This window comes from Leucopleurus acutus, assembly GCF_964270905.1.
Source record: "Leucopleurus acutus genome assembly, chromosome: 13".
Classification (NCBI taxonomy): Eukaryota; Metazoa; Chordata; class Mammalia; order Artiodactyla; family Delphinidae; genus Leucopleurus; species Leucopleurus acutus.
The window spans coordinates 5,625,328-5,644,495 of NC_139155.1; the positions used below are offsets into that span (position 1 = coordinate 5,625,328).

General features: G+C 38.9%; 1 pseudogene across 1 annotated transcript; it reads left to right on the forward strand.

Annotated features, from left to right (window-relative positions):
* The first annotated feature begins 464 nt into the window (after window positions 1-464).
* On the forward strand, window positions 465-892 carry LOC309970323 (ubiquitin-conjugating enzyme E2 D3-like; annotated as a pseudogene). The gene has a single exon. The product of its transcript is annotated as a ubiquitin-conjugating enzyme E2 D3-like (transcript).
* The last annotated feature ends 18,276 nt before the right edge of the window (window positions 893-19,168 follow it).

The window sequence follows — 19,168 nt, forward strand, 5'->3', positions numbered from 1 at the left end:
CATTATTTGCTAACACAGCTTGCCGAACTTAAATGGAACGAAGTAGAGGGGTTTGGATAAAGGCCAAATAGGGATAAATCTGTCATATTCTCGTTGACTCGCCTGGTTTAGGGATTTCAAAACATTGCGAAAGTTGCCGAGGAAATAGGATTTGTTCCAAATATTGGACCAATGATAGAAAGTAAATAAGAGTTAAATCATTTGAAACTAATATAGAAAAATAAGAAAAGTTGAGACCATACATATACTGTAGACCAGTTTCGATAACTTAAAGAGTCTATCACAAGCTGCCGCGCGGGGAGGCCGCAGCTTGAGGGAGGCCCCGGCCCCTCTGCGCCTGCGTCTGGCAGAGCCGGTGTGAGACCAAGAGACAATCCCTCCAAGCCGCCGGGATAATCAAGAGTTTTGCCCGGAACTTTGAACACACACCGAGATAATGAGGGGCCAGACGAAAAGCACAGACGATGGCGCTGAAACGGATGAGTAAGGAGCTTAGCGGTTTGGCCCATGACCCTCCAGCACAATGTTCTGCAGGTCCACTTGGGGATGATATGTTTCATTGGCAAGCCAGAATTATGGGACCTAACGACAGCCCATGTCAAGGCGGTGTATTCTTTTTGACAATTCATTTTCCTGCAGACTACCCCTTCAAACCACCCAAGGCTGCATTTACAACAAGAATTTATCATCCAAATATTAACAGTAATGGCAGCATTTGTCTCTAAGATCACAGTGGTCTCCTGCTTTAACTGTTTCTAAAGTTCTTTAATCCATTTGTTCACTGCTATGTGATCCAAACCCAGATGACCCCCTAGTGCCAGAGATTGCATGGATCTATAAAACAAACAGAGATGAGTACAACAGAATATCTCGGGCATGGACTCAGAAGTAGGCCATGTGATGCTACCTTAAAGTCAGAATAACCTGCATTGGAATAAACTTTAAATTACTGTTCCTTTTTTGATTTTCTTATCCGGCTGCTCCCCTATCAGACCTCATCTTTTTTAACTTTATTTTTTGTTTACCTCCCTCCATTCGTTCACATGCTCATCTGAGAAGACAAGTCCTTCCAGCTTTGGACAATAACTGCTTTTAGAAACTGTAAAGTAGTTACAAGAGGACAGTTGCCCAGGATTCAGAATTTTTAAAAAATGGAGCATGTATATTATGTGGCCGATGTCTTCACTCTAACTTGGTTATGAGGCTAAAACCATTCCTCACTGCTCTAACATGCTGAGGAATCAGCAGAGGGGGAGGAAGGTGGAAGCTGAGTTGTCACATCAAAGAAAGCAGCATTATTCTAGCAGCATCCATTCTTGTTTAAGTCTTCCACTGTTAGAGATTTGAGGTTACATGATATACTTTATGCTCATAACTGATGTGGCTGGAGAATTGGTATTGAACTGATAGCACCAGCAGAACAGAAAATGTGATGTATTTTATGCATGTCAATAAAGGAAAGACCTGTTCTTGTTCTACAGAGAATGGAAATTGGAAGTCAAACACCCTTTGTATTCCAAAAGAGGGTCTCAAACATTTTGTAATTTTCATTTAAATTGTTAGGAGGCTTGGAGCTATTAGTTAATCTATCTTCCAATACACTGTTTAATATAGCACTGAATAAATGATGCAAGTTGTCAATGGATGAGTCATCAACTAATAGCTCTGCTAGTAATTGACTTATTTTTCTTCAATAAAGTTGCATAAACCAAAAAAATAAAAAAGAGTGTATCACATTCCAGTAACCATTTGAACTTGTCATATGAGTCCTTGTTGACAGCTTCTGTTTCTGCTCGTGGTTAATGAATAACATGCAATATGGTATGTAATATAATGATTTGCTTAGTCTATTAAATGGAAGAACATTTATTTTTAGATTATTTTCAATTAATTACATAAGAATTTGAAGTTCCACAGCAAAAATGGAGTTTTGAATGTCTCCAAGAAGTAGCTCCGACATTCAAACGATATATTCAGTTTTATATCGACGGTGGTGGCCAGTGATGCTTTTCCATTTCAAGCATATGCTTTCAACTGTTTTATGAGAATTACCACTTAGAGCAACGGTATGAGACCATTGATCCATAATCTACTATCGTATTTTCATCCCCTGAAAACTTTTCAATTGATGACACTATATGTATGTTCCTCAAATTATTCTACGAGCAGGCATTGTACAATTCTGGCTGTTTCATGATCTTCACTCACTATTACAATATCTATACTATTATAGTTTGTTCTCTCTAGGGACACATAACAAAAGAGGAATCTTATGGCGAAAACTATCCAATGTAATGAAATGGATAATGTAGTTGGCACTTTTTCCAGCATAGTGATTCTACAATATTTAACAAAGGTGTATTTTACGTTGACTTTCTTATTATACGACTTCTCTTTTAACTTTTTCCAAAAGTTCCTTATATGTTTTAAATACTTAAAAATGATTTTAATTCCAAAAACAGAGATTTTAAGATATTTGAATCATGTTAGGAGAGGACATTTTTAAGAATATTTTTGGTTTATGATTAAAAAACTCAAGAAGCTAATTGAGGGACTTCCCTGGTGGTGCAGTGGTTAAGAATCCACCTGCCAATGCAGGGGACACGGGTTCGAGCCCTGGTCCGGGAAGACCCCACATGCCACGGAGCAACTAAGCCCGTGCACCACAACTACTGAGCCTGTGCTCTAGAGCCCGTGAGCCACAACTACTGAAGCCCACGTGCCACAACTACTGAAGACCGCGTGCCACAACTACTTAAGCCCATGCACCTAGAGCCCGTGCACCACAACGAAGAGTAGCCCCCGCTCACTGCAATTAGAGAAAGCCCAAGCACAGCAACAAAGGCCTAATGCAGCCATAAATAAATAAATACAAGTCCATAAAAAAAGAGAATCATTTATATATATATATAAAAGAGGCTAATTGATACCTGTGTTCACTTAACATTTATCCAACAAATACTTATTGAGGACTTGCTACATTTTTGGCTAGGTGCAGGATAAAATTTTTAGCAAAAGAAAGAGACTCTGTTCTTCTGAAGATAATAGTCAATTGGATGACCATGCCCCCTAAAATCTGTTCTTTCATAGAATGAAAGCAAAGAAATCTCTACCTGGTAAACTTATACTTTGTATAACCTAATGGTCTATTTATGACGGTACTGCCAAATATGTTATGTCAAAAAATGTGTCAGTTGATTTACATGTTATTGATTCTCTAGGATCAGAGTCAAAATTACTTACTAAGTCAACAAACACTTACTGAACACCTAGAGTATACCTACATTTAAAAAGTTTTAAATTGTTCAATACTTAGTGTTGTACAGTCCCTAGCAATGCTCAGTAAATATTTTTGGAATTAATACATGGATAATTAAATGCACGTATCACTCTCTTGAGATACAGACTTAATTCCTGTCCTCAGGGTTACATCCTTGTGGAAGAAATAGACAAGCACCTGATTATTGCTCTTTATAATCAAGAGAAGCCCAGAATGTCACGAATGCTTAGAGGTGGAGCATCTCGTATACCCTTGGAGGGTTAGAGAAAGCTTCCTGGAGACTGAGATTGCTTTGAGGTGTTAGCTAATGAGGGGAAAGATTTAGTTTAGTGATCCATGGAGCATACATTGGGTGGATAATTGAAACAGCACCGTCTAACAGAAAGTTTTGTGATGGTGGAAATGTCTTAAATAAGTGCTGTCTAATGCAGTTGCCACTTGTTACATGTGGTCAGGGCAACCGAGGAGCTGAATTTTAAATTTTATTTAATTAGAACCTAAAGAGCCACACACGACTCATTGTTACTGTATGGGGCAGCGCTGGACTGGAGGCTGGCAGGCCAAGAGGCTGAGAAGCTAAGAAGGAAGCTGATGAAGCGAGCCAGCCACAGGTGACGAAGGCGTGGTTTTAGTCAATGGCCGTGGGAATCAATATGGGAGGATGTGTTAAAGAGATTTTTAGGGAGAGGAAGAGATCCAGGTGACCATCACTTTCTGCGTGAACAGCCTGGTACTTTTGGCGTCATTCAGTGACACAGGGAATAAGGAAGACGAGCAGGTGTGGGTCAAAAATGAGTCATTATCTTTTTTTTTCTTTTTTTAAATTTATTTCTTTATTTTTGGCTGCGTTGGGTCTTCGTTGCTGTGCACGGGCTTTCTCTAGTCGCAATGAGCGGGGACTACTCTTTGTTGAGGTGCGCAGGCCTCTTGCTGCGGTGGCCTCTCTTGTTGCAGAGCACAGGCTCCAGGTGCGTGGACTTCAGTAGTTGTGGCACGCGGGTTCAGCAGTTGTGGCTCGCGGGCTCCAGAGCTCAGGCTCAGCAGTTGTGGCTCACGGGCCTAGTTGCTCCGCGGCATGTGGGATCTTCCCGGACCGGGGCTCGAACCCGTGTCCCCTGCATTGGCAGGCGGACTCTCAACCACTGCGCCACCAGGGAAGCCCGCTGAGTCATTATCTTTAAGATAAAGAAAAAGAGAGACCAAGATGGAGACCTAGGTGAACAGTGACACTTGAGGGGCAGACGTGGGGAGCATACTCAACGAAGGAGATTATTATGTAGAAGATAGACAAGGAAACTCAGAAAACTGTGGTGTTACTAATTGTAAAGGCGTTTCAGGAAGGGTGAAGGTTTAAAAGTTTCAGAGTAACAGAGAAGATGAGTAAAGACCAAGCAGCGATTCCCAGTGGACTGGGAATTTATATGTCATAAGTGACCAGAAAAAGTTGCATTAGAGACATAAGATCTAGGTGGGTTTTAATGGTTGAGAAATAAGTTCTTGGTCAGGGCCGACAATGTAGGCTGTCTTCTCATTTCAACTTTTAACTTTATATTAAAATAATTAAACAACTTACAACTCAATCACACTTTTATCTCTCAAACGAACTTCTGTACTAACCCATTGTCAGAAAACATACCAAATATTCATCAGAAGCATGAGAGAACCTCCAGGAAATAACTCAGATAAGGAAGCCTTGTTTTTATTTGTACAAAAATGGTATATCGTCATTGTTGCTCCTTTAAAAATTGCTTATTATTTTATTTTTTTTAATTTTTATTTTTTTAACATCTTTATTGGAGTATAATTGCTTTACAATGTTGTGTTAGTTTCTGCTGTATAACAAAATGAATCAGCTATACGTATACATATATCCCCATATCCCCTCCCTCTTGCGTCTCCCTCCCACCCTCCCTATCCCACCCCTCTAGGTGGTCACAAAGCACCGAGCTGATCTCCCTGTGCTATGCGGCTGCTTCCCACCATCTGTCTATTTTACATTTGGTAGTGTATATATGTCCATGCCACTCTCTCACTTCGTCCCAGCTTACCCTTCCCTCTCCTAATGTGCTCAAGTCCATGCTCTCCGTCTGCGTCTTTATTCCTGTCCTGCCCCTAGGTTCTTCATGACCTTTTTTTTTTTTTTTTTTGATTCCATATATATGTGTTAGCATACGGTATTTGTTTTTCTCTTTCTGACTTACTTCACTCTGTATGACAGACTCTAGGTCCATCCACCTCACTACAAATAACTCAATTTCGTTTCTTTTTATGGCTGAGTAATATTCCATTGTATATATGTGCCACATCTTCTTTATCCATTCATCTGTCGATGGACACTTAGATTGCTTCCATGTCCTGGCTATTGTAAATAGTGCTGCAATGAATATTGTGGTACATGACTCTTTTTGAATTATGGTTTTCTCAGGCTATATGTCCAGTAGTGGGATTGCTGGGTCGTATGGTAATTCTATTTTTAGTTTTTTAAGCAACCTCCATACTGTTCTCCCTAGTGGCTGTATCAATTTACATTCCCACCAAGAGTGCAATAGGGTTCCCCTTTCTCCATACCTTCTCCAGCAAAAAAATGCTTATTATTACTTTAAACCTACACATTGTCTTCTGTATATGTGCGAACCTTTAGAGAGAGAAAGCATTTCTCATCTTCAGGATCATAAAAGACTAATTTTCCTGGCAGGGCCAGAGTCTCATTCAAGTCAGAATGGTTTAAATGCTATAGGCCAATGTAGCTTAAGACACAGTACATCAAACCCTTTTAAGTCGTTTTGCAATCCTTGATCTGGCTGACTCTACCATTTCATTAAGTGAGTGAGCTCAGGGCTCCTGTGGGTTTGTAGAGGACCCTACAGTTTCATAAAGAGGTGGACGAGAGGCGTGAGTCAAAGAACAGTAACTGGACACCGTGATGTAACTCTTAAACTTCACCCCCCAAACAGAGGATGACTGAAAAGGACAACCTACTTCAGAGCACAGCCGGAGAAGTTTATTCTAAGAAGCTATGTCACTGCTCTGTGCCACGAATATTTTCTCCGAACCTTCTCAGTGGGGTCGGTCTGTCTGCATCACTAATTCTCCATGGGAAGAAAATGTCTGTGTACTTTGGGAAGAGCTATCGTACTGTCACCATCGAGGGCAAAATGAAGGAAAAAAATCAAATGTGGTTCAAGTGTTTAGAAAAGAATCAGTTAAGCTGAAACAGTGCTCAAAGGTTTAGTAACTCCTAACACCCAGGTTGTAGCCTCTGTCGTTTCCCATTTAAAGGGAGAAGTCCTGAGAGAAACAGCTAATTCTAGGTCCAGTGTACAAATGAGGCTGGACAGCTTGTTATATCAGAAAGCAAGGTAGTTATGAAAGGCTACCAGTCTTTGTCAGTTGGACTTGACCATCAATAAAGATGGTTATTGCAGTGGATCGAAGGACATTAAATGTGTTTTCTTCTATATGAAGTGTACCTCAAGGCAAGCAGACAGTTTGTTGCTGAGCAAGGCTTTCTCTTCATGGAATTATTCCACATAATAAAGGAAGAAGAAATGACAGATGTAGAACATGGCTTTTTTTGCAACACTTAATGAAGTAATGAATCTACGTAATTCGTAGCCATCATCAATGGCTAAAAATCTCATGAAAAGAAAAACAACAACACATATTGTGACCCCGATGAGTGTATACTATGCTGTCTATGGAGTATTATTGCCAAAAAAGTCAAACCAGTCTGACCAATTGTCTACCCTAATCTACCAATTTTCTGGAAATACAAAGAAGAATATGTTAAATAAAACCACAGTGATAAACATTCTAGAGAATTTGGCTAGAGGAAATTCTATGGAGCAAATAGTCTGGCTTCTTCAATAAATAATTTGTGAAAAAAAGCAAAACCAAACAGAATAAAACAGCACAAATGAGAAGGGAGATTCTATGGATTGAAAGTAAGCATATCAAACAACGAAGGTTATTTGGATCTTAAACTGTATAAATTTTTTTTCTTTTTTTTTTTTTGCAGTGGGGAAAATTTGAATACTGCATGGACATTTTAAGGATAGTATGGAGTTAGTTAATATTAATTTTAAGAAGATAATAATATTTCAGTTATTTTTGAGTCCTTATCTTTTGGAGATGCAAATGTAAAATTTAAGGATGAAATGATATGATGTCTGAAATTACGCTCTGGGGGAGAAGCAGAGTAGGTGGAGAGTGTATTTTGTTGGACAGGAGAATTGTGCAGATAACCACCCACCCCTGCCCAGCCAGAGCTCTCAAAGGTCACAACTTGGAGAAATCAGGTGGTGGAGAAGGAATCCAGGCTAATGTGAAGTGAAGGAAAACTGTGTGGCCTCACTTTCATTTGGATAGACGAATCTTCCCTTCTATTCCTATCTGTCTATATATTTTTGTTCATATCTTTATTGGAGTATAAATGCTTTACAATGTTGTGTTAGTTTCTGCTGTACAACAAAGTGAATCAGCTCTACATATACATATATCCCCATATCCCCTCCCTCTTGAGCCTCCCTCCCACCCTCCCTATCCCACCCCTCTAGGTGGTCACAAAGCACCGAGCTCATCTCCCTGTGCTATGCAGCAGCTTCCCACTAGCTGTTTTACACTTGGTAGTGTATATATGTCCATGCCACTCTCTCACTTCATCCCAGCTTCCCCTCCCCCACCCCCGTGCCCTTGAGTCTGTTCTCTATGTCTGTGTCTTTATTCCTGCCATGCCACTATGTTCATCAGTACCGCTTTTTAAAATTCCGTATGGATGCATTAGCCTACAGTATTTGTTTTTCTCTTTCTGACTTATTTCACTCTGTATGACAGACTCTAGGTCCATCCACCTCACTACAAATAACTCAATTTCATTCCTTTTTATGGCTGCGTAATATTCCATCATATATATATATATATATGCCACATCTTCTTTATCTATTCATCTGTTGATGGACATCTAGGTTGCTTCCATGTCCTGGCTATTGTAAATAGTGCTGCAATGAACATTGTGGTACATGACTCTTTGAATTATGGTTTTCTCAGGGTATATGCCCAGTAGTGGGATTGCTGGGTCATATGGTAGTTCTGTTTTTAGTTTTTTAAGGAACATCCATACTGTTCTCCATAGTGGCTGTATCAATTTACATTCCCACCAGCAGTGCAGGAGGGTTCCCTTTTGTCCACACCCTCTCCAGCATTTATTGTTTGTAGATTTGTTGATGACGGCCATTCTGACTGGTGTGAGGTGATACCTCATTGTGGTTTTGATTTGCATTTCTCTAATGATTAGTGATGTTGAGCATCCTTTCATGTGTTTGTTGGCAATCTGTATATCTTCTTTGGAGAAATGTCTATTTAGGTCTTCTGCCCATTTTTGGATTGGGTTGTTTGTTTTTTGTGATATTAAGCTGCATGTGTTGCTTGTATATTTTGGAGATTAATCCTTTGTCAGTTGCTTTGTTTGCAAATATTTTCTCCTGTTCTGAGGGTTGTCTTTTCGTCTTGTTTATGGTTTCCTTTGCCGTGCAAAAGCTTTGAAGTTTCATTAGGTCCCATTTGTTTATTTTTGTTTTTATTTCCATTACTCTAGGAGGTGGGTCAGAAAGGATCTTGCTGTGATTTATGTCATAGAGTGTTCTGCCTATGTTTTCCTCTAAGAGTTTATAGTGTCTGGCCTTACATTTAGGTCTTTAATCCATTTTGGGCTTATCTTTGTGTATGGTGTTAGGGAGTGTTCTAATTTCATGTTTTTACATGTAGCTGTCCAGTTTTCCCAGTACCACTTATTGAAGAGGCTGTCTTTTCTCCATTATATATTCTCACCTCTTTTATCAAAGATAAGATGACTATATGTGCGTGAGTTTATCTCTGGGATTTCTATCCTGTTCCATTGATCTATATTTCTGTTTTTGTGCCAGTACCATACTGTCTTGATTACTGTAGCTTTGTAGTATAGTCTGAAGTCAGGAGCCTGATTCCTCCAGATCCGTTTTTCTATCTCAGAATTGCATTGGCTATTCAGGATCTTTTGTGTTTCCATACAAATTATGAAATTTTTTGTTCTAGTTCTGTGAAAAATGCCATTGGTAGTTTGGTAGGGATTGTATTGAACCTGTAGATTGCTTTGGGTAGTAGAGTCATTTTCACAATATTGATTCTTCCAATCCAGGAGCATGGTATATCTCTCCATCTGTTTATGTTATCTTTGATTTCTTTCATCAGTGTTTTATAGTTTTCTGAGTACAGGTCTTTTGCCTCCTTAGGTAGGTCTATTCCTAGGTATTTTATTCTTTTTGTCATGATGGTAAATGGGATTGTTTCCTTAATTTCTCTTTCTGATCTTTTGTTGTTAGTGTATAGGAATTCAAGAGATTTCTGTGCATTAGTTTTGTATCCTGCAACCTTACCAAATTCATTGATTAGTTCTAGTAGTTTTCTAGTGGTATCTTTAGGATTTTCTATGTATAGTATCATGTCATCAGCAAATAGTGACAGTTTTACTTCTTCTTTTCCAATTTGTATTCCTTTTATTTCTTTTTCTCTCTGATTGCTGTAGCTATGAGTTCCAATACTATGTTGAATAATAGTGGTGAGAGTGGACGTCCTTGTCTTGTTCCTCATCTTAGAGGAAATGCTTTCAATTTTTCACCATTGAGAATGATGTTTGCTGTGGGTTTGTTGTATATGGCTTTTATTATGTTGAGGTAGGTTCCCTCTATGCCCACTTTCTGGAAAGGTTTTATCATAAATTGGTGTTGAATTTTGTCAAAAGCTTTTTCTGCATCTGTTGAGATGATCATATGGTTTTTATCGTTCAGTTTGTTAATATGGTGTATCACATTGATTGATTTGCATATATTGAAGAATCCTTGCATCCCTGGGATAAATCCCACTTGATCATGGTGTATGATCCTTTTAATGTGTTGTTGGATTCTGGTTGCTAGCATTTTGTTGAGGATTTTTGTGTCTATGTTCATCAGTGATATTGTTCTATAATTTTCTTTTTTTGTGACATCTTTGTCTGCTTTTAGTATCAGGGTGATGGTGGCCTCACAGAACGAGTTTGGGAGTGTTCCTCCCTCTGCCGTTTTTTGGAAGAGTTTGAGAAGGATAGGTGTTAACTCTTCTCTAAATGTTTGGTAGAATTTGACTGTGAAGCCATCTGGTCCTGGACTTTTGTTTGTTGGAAGATTTTTAATTACAGTTTCAATTTCATTACCTGTGATTGGTCTGTTTATATTTTTTAATTCTTCCTGCTTCAATCTTGGAAGGTTGTACTTTTCCAAGAATTTGCCCATTTCTTTCAGGTTGTCCATTTTATTGGCACATAGTTGCTTGTAGTAGTCGCTTATGATCTTTTGTATTTCTGCGGTGTCAGTTGTAATCTCTCCTTTTTCATTTCTAATTTTATTGATTTTCATCCTCTCTCTTTTTCTCTTCATGAGTCTGGATAAAGATTTATCAATTTTGCTTATATTCTCAAAGAATCAGCTTTTAGTTGTATTGATCTTTGCTATTGTTTTCTTTGTTTTTATTTCATTTATTTCTGCTCTGATCTTTATGATTTCTTTCCTTCCACTAATTTTGGGTTTTCTTTGTTCTTCTTTTTCTAGTTGCCTTAGGTGTAAGGTTAGATTGTTTATTTGAGATTTTTCTTGCTTCTTGAGGTGAGCCTGAATTTCTATGAACTTCCCTCTTAGAACTGCTTTGTCTACGTCCTATAGGTTTTGGATCACCGTGATTTCCTTGTCATTTGTCTCTAGGTATTTTTTGATTTCCTCTTTGATTTCTTCAGTGATTGCTTGGTTCTTTAGCAGTGCACTGTTTAGCCTCCATGTATTTGTGTTTTTTACTGTTTTTTTTTTCCTGTAATTAATTTCTAGTCTCATAGCGTTGTGGTTGGAAAAAATGCTTGATATGATTTCAATTTTCTTAGATTTTCCAAGGTTTGATTTGTGACCCAAAATGTGATCTATTCTGGAGAACATTCCATGTGCACTTGAGAAGAAAGTGTATTCTTCTGCTTTCGGGTGGAACGCCCTAAAACTATCAATTAATTCTATCTGGTCTATTGTGTCATTTAAAGCTTGTGTTTCCTTATTTATTTTCTGTCTGGATGATCTGTCTATTGGTGTAAATGGGGTGTTAAAGTCCCCCCTATTGTTGTGTTACTGTCAATTTCTCCTTTTATGGCTGTTAGCCTTAGGTATTTGCCTTATGTATTGAGGTGTTCTTATGGAGGGTGCATAAATATTTATAATTGTTATGTTTTATTCTTGGGTCAATCCCTTGATCATTATGTAGTGTCCTTCCTTATCTCTTGTAGCAGTCTTTATTTTAAAATCTATTTTATCTGATGTGAGTATTGCTACTCCACTTTTCTTGTGATTTCCATTTGCATGGAATATCTTTTTCCATCCCCTCACTTTCAGTCTGTATGTGTCCCTAGGTCTGAAGTGGGTCTCTTGTAGACAGCATATATAAGGGTCTTGTTTTTGTATCCATTCAGCCAGTCTGTCTTTTGGTTGGAGCATTTAATCCATTTACATTCAAGGTGATTATCGATATGTATGTTCCTATTACCATTTTCTTAATTGATTTGGGTTTGTTTTTGTGGGTCTTTTTCTTCTCTTGGGTTTCCCGCTTAGAGAAGTTCCTTTAGCATTTGTTAGAGCTGGTTTGGTGGTGCTCTATTCTCATACCTTTTGCTTGTCTGTAAATCTTTTGATTTCTCCATTGAATCTGAATGAGATCCTTGCTGGGTAGAGTAATCTTGGTCGTAGGTTTTTCCCTTTCATCACTTTAAATATGTCCTGCCACTCCCTTCTGGCTTGCAGAGTTTCTGCTGAAAGATCAGCTGTTAACCTTATGGGGATTCCCTTGTATGTTATTTGTTGCTTTTCCCTTGCTGCTTTTAATATGTTTTCTTTGTATTTAATTTTTGATAGTTTGATTAATATGTGTCTCGGCGTGTTTCTCTTTGGGTTTATCCCGTATGGGACTCTCTGCGCTTCTTGGACTTGATTGACTACTTTTTTTCCCATGTTAGGGAAGTTTTTGACTATAATCTCTTCAAATATTTTCTCAGACTCTTTCTTTTTCTCTTCTTCTTCTGGGACCCCTATAATTAGAATGTTGGTGCATTTGATGTTGTCCCAGAGGTCTCTGAGTCTGTCCTCAACTCTTTTCATTCTTTTTTCTTTATTCTGCTCCCTGGCAGTGATCTCCACCATTTTATCTCCCAGCTCACCTAAACGTTTTTCTGCCTCAGTTATTCTGCTATTGATTCCTTCTAGAGTATTTTTAATTTCAGCTATTGTGCTGTTCATCCGTTTGTTTTCTTCTTAGTTCTTCTAGATCTTTGTTGAATGTTTCTTGTATTCTCTCCATTCTGTTTCCAAGATTTTTGATCATCTTTACTATCACTACTCTGAATTCTTTTTCAGGTAACTTGCCTATTTCGTCTTCGTTTATTTGGTCTTGTAGGTTTTTACCTTGCTCCTTCGTCTGTAACATATTTTTTCGTCGTTTCCTTTTTTCCTTTTGGTGGCTGGGGCTGTATTCCTGTCTCACTGGTTGTTTGGTCTGAGGCGTCCAGTGCTGGAGTTTGCAGGCGGTTGGATACAGCCAGGTCTTGGTGCTGAGATGAGGAACTCCAGAAGGCCTCACTCTGATGAATATTCTCTGGGGTCTGAGGTTCTCTGTTAGTCCAGTGGTTTGGACTCGGAGCTCCCACCATAGGAGTTCGGGCCCGACCTCTGGCCTGGGAACCAAGATTCTGCAAGCTGTGTGGTGTGGCCAAAGGAAAAAAGGAGCAGTGCAATAACAAAGAATGTGGTGCAGCTAATTTTCTTTGTCACTCACTCTTCAATGTCACTCACTCTTCAGTGTCACTCATCTCTTCCGCTTCTGCCCCACTCCTCAGCTGATCCTGACATTTTTAGGGGACCCAATAATACCGACTTCCGTGAAGCCAGCGGGGGGCCCTCACTAATTGCAGACTTGGCTTTTCCATCATCTTCAACACAGGTGAGCACTCCTTTCTCTCTTGGCTTTTGTGACTCTCTTCCTACCACACTCTCCCTCCCTCTCCCCCATAACCAGGTGATTTGTCTCTGTCCATTCTTTAAACATTGGTGTTTTTCTAGATTTGGTTTTAGGCTGCCTTTTCTTTTCACTTTACCCTCCTCTTAGGCAATCTCATATACACCTACAGCCTCGATTACTGAAATACAGAGTATTTCCTACTTTACTCTCCTGTGGAGATGTTTATTCTGAATGCTGGGTCAGTGTTTTTGATACATATATAGTATTTCCCATGAATGTCTTAGAAGCATCTCCATCCCAGTATCCTAAAATTGAACTCATAATATTACCCAACATGCTTAAAACCCTCCAAAAATTTCCCCTTATTCATAATCCATCAAATTGCCTTAATTAGTTAAAATACTTTGCCTCAGGTTCATTCATAGTAACTATTACCTTCTTATGAAAGTCCCGGGAGATGTCTATAAAAGTGGAAATTGAATTCTTTTTCTATTAAAACAGAAACAAAATCTCTCCTTCAAATCTGTCTGTCCTTATGTTTTAGTGGAATGCTAGATGATATGGATTTCATTTTCAGTCAAATCAGATGCAATTTATATTATTTATAAAATGACACATTGCGCCCAGCAAATATTAATCATAAAAGACTATGCTCTTATCTTTGGAATTCATCAATAAGGTAAATCTTAGTTTGAAATTGATTTCCTCCATTAGCCACTTGATATAGCCAGCAGTTACATTAATTTCACTTCTACCCCTCTACCTCTGAGAAGGATGCCAAAACAGAAAAAAAGAAAAAAAAAGAATAAAAAGGAAAAAGGGTAGCAGTTTGGAGCTGCTTGTCATCTTAGAAAACTTCTGAAGGTCAAATTTCATTTCTTTGCCTCCAAATAATCGGAGTTAGATAAAACCAAACTCTTGCCTTTTAAGTAGTCAGAAAATTGGGGTGTTCAACAAACACCCTGATAGACTTTGTAAATGGTTGGTTGAAGGTAGAAGGAAAGGGTAAGGAAAAAAGTTGAAGTTTATTACACAATTTATTTCAACTTGAATGTGAATTGGCTAAGATGTAATGAAAGTAAAATTGGATTGAGGGAATCAAAATGTGTGAATCTGAGTCCTAACTCTGTCATAAAGCCATGGCTCTGCTGAGTCATGAAGCAACACTGTGACTCAGTTTCTCCAGCTCAGAAATGATGACCCAATGCCCCCTGACAATTCATGCATGTGAAAGTATTTTTTAATTACAGCGTTATAAAATTGAAAGCTACCATCCATTCTTTGAAAAAGTCCATAGATTTCCAGGCCATCAGATAATCAGATTTAGCTCCACTCAAGCCTAACATTTTTAAAGCTTCTTGATATGAGAAACCTTCCTTCTGTGTATCCTGGGGGAACCCAGGGATTGGCCAAAAGCCCTCCTGAATTCCTGTGCTGCTGACATCCACCAAGGCAAGCAAACCCACAAAGGCAAGCTGGGCCTTTGTGATCGTCCTGTGGGACTGTTCACCACAAGTTCATTCCAAGACATGTGTCTATTTTCATTTGTCATCTTATTTTCACTTTCTGGTTCTTATAATTTCATTTAATACAAGCATGTCAAACATTTGCTAGGAGGTGCTTAAGAAAGAATGTTTATTTTCGCCTAGTTGAATATTTTCTAGATGTATAAAAATTCTATAGAACAAAGTTGTTACTAATTAAACAAACTTTAAAGGAACAATTGTGGCTCCTTTTTTATTTTTGAGACAATTTGTTTAGTCTGTTTTATTTTTTTCTAGTCATCTGATTTCCTAGCAACTGGGTAGAGCCCCTGCCCTTCCCTTCCCTTGAGGGGCTGGGCTGCCCTTGATGCTCTTTACTTAGGAGCTGATGGTGTGAGCCCTTCCTTAGCTGGTCTCCTGCTGTCCGGTTTACTCCCTTGTGGCTTGGGCATGTCAGGTATCGAGTCCTGCAAGCTGCATCCTTATCCCACTTTCCACAGCACAGCAGATGTGATATTTTTTGCTCTTAATCTGCTAGTCTTCCTTACTTGGTTAAGAATTGGTTAAGAATCCTGAAAAAATGTGCCGAGAGAATCATGAATCTTCTCCAGCAGATGCACCTGAAAGTATTACGAGGCTGGAATGACCCAGTCTTTCAGCTGCTCTCCTAGGTGGGTCTCCATTCATTGATCAATATTTTACTGCCTTTCAGTTTATAAATCTGTTTGATAGGGAGAATAATTGTATTTTGTTCATCTGCTCATCTGTTCTTTAAACTGCTAAACATATGTGGGGGGTGTCTATGTTTTTGTTGCCAAAATGAAATATATTTTAACATAATTTTGTCACCTAATAAAATTGTAGGCTCTGTATTCTCTTATTCTTTGGAAATAGACCCTCAGTATGCTCACCTACAATTAGAGGACAGTCGCCCACATATATGCTACCAGATTCTTTTAAACTCAGTGGCTAATAAATACCTGCAGTTGTTCCAGCTTACCTTTAGAAAGTGAAAATGAAATGTGAGAGATACATTTTACCTACAAAATGGGGAAGATTAATAAGAATACTAACTATGTCGATAAGGATATGGGGATGTAGGACTCTCTTATGCTCCTGGTAGGCATATAAATTTGCATAAACTTTCTGAAAGCCATTTGTCCGTATTTATTAAGAGATGGAAATAATTGGAGATGTTCATACAATAAAGCAGCTACAGAGAAAGCGTCACCGTCTTTTTGTGACAGACTGCAGATGGGAATGCTCTAAGGGTTTAACATAGATGGACGGTTGAAGAAATCCCTGCCAGGTTGTACTATGTGCTCATTAAAATGCAGGGATAGAAATAAATTTTCTGACTTGGCAAGATATTCACAATATACTGTTAAATAGAAATATAGAAATTAAAAAGAATGGGCAGTATTTTTATTTTCATGTTTAGAAATGGTTTTCTCTGGCTGGGCAGATGCTGGGTGGCTTCCTCTTTCTTCCCTGCTATTACTCTCTTTGTCTATCTATATTTTATTTTTTAAACAATAAACACAGGATTTTTTAAAAAACTAAGATGTTAGTTGAATAAGTCTTTTAAAATAACCTCTTTATATGACGCCCAAAGGAAAACCTCATCATGCATCTCTTTCTTCTCCCCAGTTCCCTCCAGGGACAGCCAAGGTGCTCAGGGAAGGAAATTCTTGTTGTTGTGGCTTGTCTGTTACTATTATTATTTTAAAAGAATACAGTTCCTTGATTCCCTCACTCTCTTCACAGAGGCAGACTTTGAGAAAGGGAAAAGGAGCGATGAGAATAGACTACAATATTCAGATTGGGGAGAATCAGTCATTTGCCTAATATATAAGCTTTTTGTTTACTTTGTAAAGAAAACGTGAAGATGCCAACACCTTTCTAGAGTTGGATTTGTATTACAAATGCAGATAAATAACAGTCACCCATTAATTTAATAGGAAACTCAAGATTAACACCTAAGCAAGGTCATTGTGGACTTCTTTTTTTCCCTCACTCAGTAGCTCAAATTGCTGAAATAGATATTTGAGTAAAAATGCTTTACCATTTCACTGCACTTAAAGTTCATTAAATTATGTAAAGTCACAGTCTTGGCGTCAAAGTTGCTGAATCATTTTTTGGCTTATTTGGGGCCGTATGTGAGGTTGTTCTTTAACCAGCCTGTCTTAGTAACACTGTTTAAAGAGTCCCTTGCAATAGTTTACTTTGTTTCTATTTTATCTAGATTCCCTCCTCCCAAATAAATAACTTAAATACAAATAACATTTATTTTGACCCATTTTTACTCCTGAGACGGGACAAAGCCTATGGTCCTCCTTGGATCCATGGGGTATTTCTGGAATGTTGAGAGAAAGATACTCTTAATTATTCATTATGTTCTTTGAATTAATTTCCAACGATGGTTGTACAATTTTTATTAGCGCTTTCCAGGATATTTCAACAAAGTTAAATTTTCTCAATTTAGGAAACCTTTATTTGTGTAAAGTAAATTGCAAATAGAAAGGGTGGCTATTGTAGCTGGGAAAAAATAGACTCGGCACGACTTCTCAGTGCGTGCATTTAAAAGTGTCGGAGTACTGCGAGGTGAGAGAGTGGCACTGACATCTATACACTACCAGATGTAAAATGGATGGCTAGTGGGAAGCAGCCACACAGCACAGGGAGATCAGCTCGGTGCTTTGTGACCACCTAGAGGGGTGGGACAGGGAGGCTGGGAGGGAGGCTCAAGAGGGAGGGGATATGGGGATATATGTATACGTAGAGCTGACTCACTTTGTTATACAGCAGAAACTAACACACCATTGTAAAGCAATTATACTCCAATAAAGATGTAAAACAAAATGTCAGAGTATGGCTGCAGAGATAACTTTGAATTAAATGTCTCTGCTCTTCATCATAGCTACATCAGAGACAGCTCCGAGTCCAAGGAAAACCAGCCAGTGGTAGGCCCTGGAGGAAACTAGCTCATGGTCCTTCCCCAAATTAAGCTCTCCTTTTCCCCACAGTGTGGTTTTAACTCTGTAAATTCAGTTCTCTAGCTGGGCATGAATTCCTATGGACCTTAACTAGAAAAACTTACCCTCTTCTAAACCCCTTCAGAAACGTGGCCGCCTGGGCCTTAAAAGTGTCGTTTGAGATTTTCAGCATCTTTCAGCTGAGAGACCTACACACGAACTCTGTGACTAAAGGGCAGTAGATGGATTTGTCAACATCTCTGGAGAATTTGGTCATGAATGATTTTTTGTTTGTTTTCACTGAGCACATATTTCCTTTTGTTTTAATGGTTTAAATTACTATAAAGTTGAGAATGATTTTTTTACTAATTAATCTAGTTTTCTTAATGAAATGACAGTTAACTCCTCATTAGCCTGAACTGAATTATCTACCTTCCTGATATGGTTTTAGCAAAAGATTTCTGTGTCCAGAAAGAACAGTAAGCAGATACACGATCCAGGATCCTGCTGACGGTTCTGTTGTGAAGCCCAAGCACTTGCGAGCTTCTGTAACATACTTCCCTGTAATTATGATGCCGGTTTAATCAGTTCTACTCATAATTCATTGATTTGTTCAATCCGTTTTCTTGACAGGATATGGCTAATCAATTTGAATTTGCAGCACACCAATACAGGCAAAACAGCACTTTCTTTTTTGTTTGTTTGTTTGTTTTGGGGGTTTTTTTGTGAGGTACGCGGGCCTCTCACCGTGGTGGCCTCTCCCGTTGCGGAGCACAGGCTCCGGACGCACAGGCTCAGCGGCCATGGCTCACGGGCCCAGCCGCTCCGCGGCATGCGGGATCTCCCCGGACCGGGGCACGAACCCGCGTCCCCTGCATCGGCAGGCAGACTCTCAACCACTGTGCCACCAGGGAAGCCCATCACTTTCTTTATAGTTGTGGTTTATCTGTTCATATGGCCTAACTCCTTTTTCTGCTGCCCATTTAGGTGGAGTTTTATATATTTTAATGAGCCAGGTTTACCGTTCCATTTGCTTCCTTCAGGTACCAGTTTCACTCTAACTTTCTATTCGTGAAAATGGTCTGGCCTTTTTAGAAAGAAGACTCAGAATATCTCCTAATGTATACAAAAATATGATGTTGCAAAGGGCCTGAGAGTCTTCTTTAAGGGGAGGAAAGTGAGGGAAACCAGAGAAAAAGGGAGTTATTCTTTCAAATAAGATCAAAAACATAAGGTTTGACGCGTTGTGTTTGTGGTTTAAACTCTTTTTTTTTTTTTACTAGGATCTAGAATCCCATTAGTGCCAAGGTTCTGAAACTCACCCAGTACGTGTAGGAAGGAATGGTTCAGCTCACAGGGGACCAGCAGAATCCGAGAGG